At 36.4% G+C, this 10,350-nt stretch overlaps 1 pseudogene; it reads right to left on the bottom strand.

Annotated features, from left to right (window-relative positions):
• Positions 1-237: 237 nt before the first annotated feature.
• LOC139874289 (uncharacterized) lies at positions 238-1,545 on the bottom strand (annotated as a pseudogene).
• Between the last annotated feature and the right edge of the window lie 8,805 nt (positions 1,546-10,350).

Here is a 10,350-nt window from a genome sequence, read left to right as displayed (position 1 = left end):
TCATGAACAAACTTATGTTAAAAGTATCAAAAATCATACCAAGTTTAAGTATCTGCAAGAAAGCATAAGTTTTATTTAAGCACAAAGTTACTTATAACAATAGGCACATTTGGAAGTAATTACATCCTCTATTGCAACCTTCAAAACCAAAATAAGGAAGCATCAGTAGGCATCGGGTACTCATTAATTATTAACGTTATCCTCCGCCTCCTCCTCCTAGAGTTTTTCTTCGCTTCTTTAGCAGATGATGATACTTTTTTCGGTGTTGTTGTAGTTTGACCACCAAAGTGTATGGTTGTTGTATGATGTCCATGGGTGGTGGTTATTCGAGTAGTCAGTCGTAGTAGTATCTTCATTAACAAGGTGAGTCCATTTTGTCCTTCCACTTCGACCAAAGTGTTTGACTTGCATAACCTTGGGTAAAATCGTCTTATCCATCTTATCCTCTCCAGTCGGTGCAGAGAAATCGCATCTCAGAATAATTCCATCCGTATCATCATCCTGAAAGAAAGCACCCTTATGATAATACTTCTGCAGATACCTCCTCCTTTTCCGTTTCGGTACACCGGCAGGCTTCGGATTATTCCTCTCCCACTCTTCATCACTCATAATAATATTCCTCCTAACTTTCGGTGCACCGGCAGGCTTCGGATCATTCCTCTCCTCTGTATCTCGTTTATTCCTCGCCGTCTCACGAGCCTCCCACGCTTTATACTCTTCCGCTTTATTCAACTCATCATCTGTTTCCACATCAACAATAATATTAATATTAATATTACCTCCACCTGCTTCTTCAATATTCTTCTTCTGAATCTCCATATCTTTACGTATTTCCTTAATAAGCATCTCCTTCGTTTCCACCTTCCATTTCTCCACTTTTTCCCTCGACTCCTCACTCGCCCGTGCTTCAGCAGCTTGAATCTTCTTCCGTTCAGCAATCGTATCCTGTTTCATTTTCGGTACCCAAACCGGCTTCACCATCGCTATCCCCATTATCTGTTCTTCTTCTTCCGAATCATCCGTTTCATACTCAGATGATGATGATTCCTCTTCCTCTTCATCCTCTCCTCCTTCCAGTATCATCTTTTTTGCTTCATCTCGCTCCCTCTGCTGACACGTTTCCTTAATTCTCTTCCTCTTTTCATCCACTGCATCCTCATCATCATCATCATCATCATCAACATCAACATCAACATCCAACTTCTACTTTTCTTCTTCTTCCTCTGCCTGCCTAAATCTCCGATGATCAGATCTTACCTCATATCCCTTATCATCATCCAACTTATACTTAGTTAACCTCCGCAACCTAGGATCATCATCATCTTTCACATTATTATTATTATCATCATCATCCCTATCCCTACTACTAGGAAACAACAACGCTTTTTCTAAACAAGCTGATGATCTCGACCACATTCTTTGTATATTATCGATTCCTTCTTCATCGGCCCACTCAAGAGCTTTACCACGCATATATCTTTTGACATTCGTTTGCCCTATTTTACCTCTATTCTGTTTATCCCTAATAGCCGCTGTTACCGACATCGTAATAGAAACCCTAGCTAGATTTTCACACGAAATCAACTGAAATAATTAGATATACTAATTTTGAATCAAAGATATAGATTTGCTTACCAGCGGAAGTAATTGAATCGTAATTCGGTCTATGGAGTCGAGATGATCAACTTATGGAGATTGTGATTGATATATATAGTAATTTATTTTGCACACGGTCGGTTTGTAAAGGAGCTGCTCCTATTTTCAATTTTGGGCCCTATGATTTATTACGTATAAGAATCATGAGGGTGTCATGTAATTTATTTGGGCCTTAACAACTATCTGTTGGCTGGGCCTCATTGCTATTTTTCCAGGTTTTTTGCCACACAAAAAAATAATAATAATAAAAAATTAACTCCGTACTATATAATTTCAGAAATTAATTATGCAACAATTCGATTTCAAGCCCTAGTAGATTATATTTACCACGGAGTCGAGATTATATAGTAATAGTAATATATAATAAAATATAAAATATAATATAATATAATTTCAGAAATTATGTATTCCAGGCCATGAGCCTCATGGGCGGCCCAAAATCTGTATTTAGCCCATGTATATATATTTTTTTATCTTAAAGTTATACCCGATTATCTATCTATCTATCTATCTATCTATCTATCTATCTATCTATCTTCTATCTATTATATAAAGTGCGTAAATAATTGTACGTGTAAATTCCAAATTAATTCTTGCTACGTGTCAACACCTCATTTATTTCTACCACGTATCGGTAAATTCTATATAATAATTTAATTATTAGATTTTCTTATTTAATTTAATGTACAAATTTCTATACCTAGATATTATAATATTGTATTAATATTAACAACGATTGATCTTATAATTATATTAATATTAAATTCATCATCCCTATCCCTACTACTAGGAAACAACACTTTTTCTAAACAAGTTGATGATCTCGACCACATTCTTTGTATATTATCGATTCCTTCTTCATTGCCGCCATTATCCGCCCACTTAGGAGCTTTACCACACCTATATCTTTTGACTTTCGTTTGCCCTATTTTACCTCTATTATGTTTTGAAGGATTTTTTTGTGCCCGAGAGACATAATAAATTAATGTGGCTTACATGTTGTGATCCAAGTCGGGTCATACCCAATAACAAGCTATCAACACTTTATGTATTTGTTTTGACAATCGGATCATTAAAGCAAATACACGACACTTGAATTTTAGAAATTGGTTTTCTAAAATAAATGCTAGATATAATTATTTGGATAATTATAAGTTACTACATGTTGTATATTATTTATATAAGTTATAAATAATATAAAGTGTATGTAACATATGTGTGTTGCATTTTATTTTATAAAAGGCTTATAAAATAAAATACTTACAACTAAATGCATGTATGTTTTATAAATATGTAATAAAATATAAAATAAATGGAAGGGGTGGGGGGCCATTTTTTTGAAGGCTCCTAGGTGCCAACCACCCTTCCTTGATTACTCCATATAATTATGACTAATACACATGCATTGGTGCAACTTTTAACACACTCTTTGACTCTAGCATTTTGAAAATAATACTTGCAATTTCCTCTCCTTTTCTTCAAGGGATTCTTGGTTGATTTTTGCAAGTAATTAAGTGTCTAAAATCCTAACCAAGTCTTGGGTGTTGATTATTGCTTGTGGGTATCAAAGATTTGAGGCTTCAAGTTAGAAGTTTTCTTCATCTACATCATCTTCTTCATCCTAGTTCTTCACCTCCATTTTGGAGTAGGTATAAACATCTAACTAGCTCTATTTACATTTAAGTGTATTTTCAAGACTAGATCTTTAATGGATTTCAAATTTAAAAGGGTTAAACTTTACATGCATAAACTTGAAATTGCTTCCGCTTTATATATACATATACACACGAATTTATATGTAACAAAATGGGTTTGTGACTTTGTTTATGTATTGAAATCCATCAATGGTATCAGAGCCAAAGTCTTGTTAATATGCTTCTTGTTTTTGGCTAGTAAACTCACTTTCTTTACAATCTACCAACATGCATGAAAGTAGAATGTAAAAATATTGAGTTTTGGTGGGTGTATGGTGATGGCCGAAATATTTGGTCCCAAAAATGGGTTTGGGATTTCAAGTTTTGGCCATGTTTGATGTTATGTTGTTGTTCACAATCGAGCCTAGGCCATGTGTTTGTTTGGTTGATTGATTTGGTGATTATTCATGGGTGTAATATTCATTCATATGGCTTGTAATTATTTTGTAATTTTGGTTTGTAAAAGTTGTAATTAATCTTGTATTTTGTATGTAATTTGTTCTATTTTGGTTTGTAAAATAGAATAGGTTGTTATTTCATTTTCTAGAAAAATTGTATTAGGATATGATTTTGTAAAATGAAAGTGAAGATTCATGAAGAAGATTACAAGATGAAGTTTTGAAGATTACAAGATTAAGTGGGAGATTTTGGTAAAATCTCTTACTTTGGTTTAACCCCTTAGGTGACATTTGTTTATTGGCTAAACAAATGTCTACCAAAATGGCTCTTGATTGTGAACACTTTGCTATGCATGTTTGTGTATGTTTGTATGTTTGGTTGCTACAAGATCATCACATGATTACACTTGCATAATACATTATAAAATGGTTATAATAAAACATAACAAAATGACACTAATAATTGGTTATTAGACTTGAATAAAATGGTTTATTTAAAAGGTAATGAAATGGTTAAAACTAGTAATTGGTTACTAAAAGGCACATGAAAATGGGTTTTTCATAAACATACTACACACCAAATGCATGTTGGTGTATAGCACTTTGTTTTCTAAACTAGAATGTAGAAAACCTAAAATCCCTTTACTAATACAAGATAAACAAGTTAAACGCCATCCTTTTGTGGAAACACTTAGACATATTAGGAATCTCATGATGGGATAAAGGTCACCTAACCGTCATGAGTGAACTAATATGAATAAAGTACACTTTGCATGCTTGTGGGATAAAGGTCACCTAACCACTTGTATGTTAAGTCTACATGTCTACACAAGTAGGACGACTTGATTTGGGAATCATGAACTTAGGGTCACCGAAGCATGAGGAACAAATAGGCGTTGATGGGATTAATATGCCATGCAAAAGGATTGCATGATCCCATAACTTAGAAGTTGCAAAAGGATTGCAATTGTCATTATGACTACCTAGCTAAATCAAATGACGGGATAAAGGTCACCTAACCGAAATTTGATTTACCGTTGGATTCTAATATTTAATAAAACAAATTAAAAGGGTATTGTTTATTAAATCCAAATCGATACTTAAAAGAACTTTGTTGAATTTTGTAGATGGCCGCTAATAACAACAACAACATGAACAACGCACCACTTAACTTTAACAACCTATCGTTACGGTCTCTCCTCGAGAAAGACAAACTCAACCATACAAATTTTATGGATTGGTTCCGCAATCTTCGGATTGTCCTCAAACAAGAGGATAAAATGTATGTGCTTGAGGACCCCATTCCCGACCAACCGGATGAGAGTGATGTGGAGGCAATGGCCTCTTACGATAAGTATTGCCACGACTCCCTTCAAGTCTCATGCTTAATGCTTGGGACTATGATACCCGAACTCCAAAAGGATTTCGAGCATCATAGCGCTTACGACATGATAACACAATTGAAGGAGATGTTTCTCCAACAAGCACGTGTTGAGCGTTTCGAAACGGTTCGGGCGCTTCATGCTTGTCGTATGGACGAATCCCAATCGGTTTCATCTTATGTACTTAAGATGAAAAGCCTTATCGATCGTGCTAACCGTCTCAACCTTAACATATCTAATGAGTTAGCCACCGATCTTATCCTTAACTCCCTATCAAAGAGGTTTGATCAATTTGTAATTAATTACAACATGAATGGGATGGATAAGAGCATAGGTGAGCTTCATGGTATGCTTAGGACGGCGGAAACAAGCATGGGTAAAAGAGCTTTACCCGTGTTAGCAATCGATCAAGGTGGGTCTAAAGGTAACACCTCTAAGCCAAAGGTGGCTAAGAGAAAAGGACCCGTCCATCAAGGCAAAGGGAAGGGGAAGATGGTTACCCCAACCATCAACAAGGCCAAGAAGCAAAAGGTAGCCGAGAAGGCAAACCCCAAGGAAGACCCATGTTTCGGTTGCGGTGAGATGGGTCATTGGAAACGAAACTGTCCGGTCTATCTTAAAGAGTTGAAGGACAAGAGGGATGCAGGGCAAACCTCAGGTAATATATATATGGTATATATAGAGCTTAGTATTACTTCTTCTAATACATGGGTATTAGACACGGGATGTGGAACTCATATTTGCAATTCTTTGCAGGGGTTCAAAAGAAGTGATCATAAAGCGGGAACATCAAGTCTCTATATGGGCAATGGTGCAAAGGTGCATGTTAAAGCTCAAGGAGAATTTGTTTTGAAGCTTCCAAGTGGATTGGAGCTTATTTTAGAAAATGTTTTGTATGCACCGGATTTATGTCGAAACATTATTTCTATTTCTCGCTTAAGACAATGTGGTTTCAATGTTAATTTTATTGATAATGATATCCATTTTTCTAAAGATGATATATTCTATTTCAAGGCTACGCCTTCAAATGGAATTTATGAATTGGTTCATGATGATGCATCATCTAATAGCTCAATATACCATACTAGCACCAAGAAACTCAAAAGGGATTTGAGTGATTCCTATTTATGGCATTGTCGCCTTGGACATATAAACAAGAACCGAATGCATACACTTCAAAGGAATGGACTTTTGAAATCAAATGAAATGGATTCGTTTGATGTATGTGAATCTTGTTTACAAGGCAAGATGACTAAAGCACCTTTCAAAGGCACTCATGAAAGGGCTAAAGATTTATTGGGTGTAATACATTCGGATGTATGTGGACCCTTTAAACCCATAACTAGGAATGGTGAAAGATACTTTGTTACTTTCATTGATGACTTTAGTCGTTTCGGATATGTCTATTTACTAAGACACAAGGACGAAACGTTTAAAGCATTCAAAGAATATCAAAACGAAGTACAAAATCAACTCAATAGGACAATCAAGGTACTTCGTACCGATAGAGGAGGTGAATACCTAAGCGATGCCTTCCAAGATCATCTTAGGAGTTGTGGGATCATCTCACAACTTACTCCACCCGGAACACCCCAACTTAATGGAGTATCCGAAAGGAGGAACCGAACCCTAATGGATATGGTTCGATCTATGATGGCTAGAAGCTCGTTACCTCTATCATTTTGGGGTTATTGTCTAAGCTCCGCGGCTCGTATTTTAAATATGGCCCCAACCAAGAAAGTGGAACGAACTCCTCATGAGATGTGGTTTGGAAAACCTCCTTCTCTTTCATACTTGAAAGTATGGGGATGTGAAGCTTATCCTAAGCGTTATGTAGCAAATAAGCTACATGCTCGATCCACAAAGTGTATCTTCATAGGATATCCCAAAGATGACATGGGATATTACTTCTATGATCCATCCGAGCAAACGGTATTTGTAGCTCGGAAAGCGGAATTCCTTGAAACCAAGTTCCTTATGGAAGGTGATGGTGAAAGAAAAATAGATCTTGTAGAGGTACAAGATCAAGCCGATGATACACAATTGGTTGACACTAGCACTCAACATGAGGATGCTGAAAATGATCAAGTGGATGATCAAGGTACACAAGACGTTCGAAGATCTAGTAGGATTAGTAATCCTCCCGAGAGATATGGGTTTCTCGTGGATGGTTGCTATACGGTTGATTTGGATGAACCGACAAACTACAAAGATGCTTTATCAAGGATAGATAAAGATAAATGGCAGGAAGCCATGAACGCCGAGATGCAATCCATGTATGAAAACCAAGTTTGGGAACTTGTTGAGCAACCTCCTAGCTCTAAGCTAGTTGATTGCAAGTGGATTTTCAAGATGAAAACCGACATACATGGAAACTTGGATACATACAAAGCTAGACTTGTAGCAAAGGGTTTCACTCAAACTCAAGGGGTTGACTATGATGAGACCTTCTCGCCTGTGGCAATGCTAAAGTCTATTAGGATATTATTTGCCATCGCTGCTCATTATGATTACGAAATTTGGCAAATGGATGTCAAAACCGCTTTCCTAAATGGATATCTTGAGGAAGATGTCTATATGGCACAGCCCGAAGGTTTTGTCGATCCGAAAAATCCTAAAAAAGTATGCAAGTTAAAGAAATCAATCTATGGGTTGAAACAAGCATCGAGAATGTGGAATCATCGTTTTAATGAAGAGGCAAAGAAATTTGGCTTTATTAAAAATGGTGATGAAGCTTGTGTATACAAGAAGGCTAGTGGGAGCTCCATAATGTTCCTTGTGCTATATGTGGATGACGTATTATTATTTGGGAATGATATAACCACAATGCAAGAGGTCAAAACTTGGTTAAAAAGTTGCTTCTCCATTAAGGATCTTGGAGAAGCACAATATATATTGGGGATTGGAATCTATAGGAATAGATCCAAGAGATTGATAGGCTTAAGTCAAAGTACATACATTGATAAGGTCTTGAAAAGGTTCAAGATGGAAAACTCTAAGAAAGGTTTGGTACCTATTCAAAGAGGAACCGTTCTCAGTTCATCTCAGTGTCCTACCACGAAAGATGAACAAGAGAGAATGAAGAAAGTCCCATACGCATCTGCTATTGGGTCTATCATGTATGCAATGATATGTACTAGACCGGATGTGTCATGCGCTCTAAGCTTGACAAGTAGATACCAGAATAACCCAGGAAATAGTCATTGGACTGCGGTTAAATGTATATTGAAATACCTTAGAAGGACTAAGGATATGTTTCTAATATATGGGTCTGGTGAGGAGGAACTCGTTGTAAAAGGTTACGTGGACGCGAGTTTCCAAACTGATCGAGATGACTCTCGGTCACAATCCGGTTATGTATTCATGTTAAATGGTGGTGCGGTCTCTTGGAAGAGTGCGAAACAGGAAGTTGTTGCGTTATCCACTACAGAGTCGGAGTACATTGCCGCCTCATTGGCAGCTCAGGAAGCTGCATGGATGAAGAAATTCATCGACGACTTAGGAGTGGTCCCTTCCATTCAGGACCCTCTTGAGATCTTTTGTGACAACGAGGGTGCGATTGCTCAAATCAAGGAACCTCGTGCTCATCAAAAGACTCGTCACATTGAGCGGAGATTCAACTACATTAGGGATGAGGTTGAAAAGGGAAAGATATGTATTCACAAAGTTCACACAGATCAAAATGTTGCGGATCCACTCACGAAGCTTTTACATGGGCCAAAACATGAGGGACATGTTTGTGCATTAGGGCTTCGACATTCTAGTGATTGGAATTGATCTACTTTATGTATTGTAACGGAACGAATTAGTTCAAACTCATTAATATAATTATGGTATTAATTTAAATTATGAGTCATGTTCCAATTTAGCATATTTTATCCATGAATAAATTATTATTCTAAATTCCGTAGTTGATCACATTTGTGGGAACAAGTGTGAGGTCTAGACTATTATGAACTTGGATTGGTTAACATTCAAATGGTGAATGTAGGGCAAGGTTGCAACCAAGGTTCATAGATATTTGTGGGACACAAATATTGGAAGACCCGCTCTCAAGATTACTATATGGAACCTTTGTGGTTGATCACATGTAATCTTGAGTAAAGGAGAATATCATTATATCCTCTGACCTGAGACACATATTGGGTTCAGATATTCACCGAATATTGTGCCTTGATTCTTTCCTTCGCTATTCTGAAACATGGTAGTACATAAGGGAGGTTTCAGGTATGGTACGAAGTGTAATGTCTAGGACGTATGTAGTCAAGATGGAATTTGTCCCTCTTATTCGTTGAGAGTCAGATGTCTAAGGCCTGACAAAGTTAAATCTATAAGAGAGTGATCATTCTATGTCTCTTGGATTTAACATGACATCTAGGGCAAAAGGATATATTGAAAGATTCACCTAAATCATATTCGAAATGGAAACTCGAAAGGGATGATGTTATTGAATGGCACTAAGTCATAACATGTTGGGGGTGATGGACGGTCGTTAGGTGGTATCTGTCACTTGCATTAATTCCTTATGTTTCTCGTGCAAGTGGGAGATTGAAGGATTTTCTTGTGCCCGAGAGACATAATAAATTAATGTGGCTTACATGTTGTGATCCAAGTCGGGTCATACCCAATAACAAGCTATCAACACTTTATGTATTTGTTTTGACAATCGGATCATTAAAGCAAATACACGACACTTGAATTTTAGAAATTGGTTTTCTAAAATAAATGCTAGATATAATTATTTGGATAATTATAAGTTACTACATGTTGTATATTATTTATATAGGTTATAAATAATATAAAGTGTATGTAACATATGTGTGTTGCATTTTATTTTATAAAAGGCTTATAAAATAAAATACTTACAACTAAATGCATGTATGTTTTATAAATATGTAATAAAATATAAAATAAATGGAAGGGGTGGGGGGCCATTTTTTTGAAGGCTCCTAGGTGCCAACCACCCTTCCTTGATTACTCCATATAATTATGACTAATACACATGCATTGGTGCAACTTTTAACACACTCTTTGACTCTAGCATTTTGAAAATAATACTTGCAATTTCCTCTCCTTTTCTTCAAGGGATTCTTGGTTGATTTTTGCAAGTAATTAAGTGTCTAAAATCCTAACCAAGTCTTGGGTGTTGATTATTGCTTGTGGGTATCAAAGATTTGAGGCTTCAAGTTAGAAGTTTTCTTCATCTACATCATCTTCTTC

Source organism: Rutidosis leptorrhynchoides, chromosome 11, assembly GCF_046630445.1.
Source record: "Rutidosis leptorrhynchoides isolate AG116_Rl617_1_P2 chromosome 11, CSIRO_AGI_Rlap_v1, whole genome shotgun sequence".
Classification (NCBI taxonomy): Eukaryota; Viridiplantae; Streptophyta; class Magnoliopsida; order Asterales; family Asteraceae; genus Rutidosis; species Rutidosis leptorrhynchoides.
Note: the sequence above shows the minus strand (reverse complement) of the source record. Positions and strands in the feature narration are given on the sequence as shown.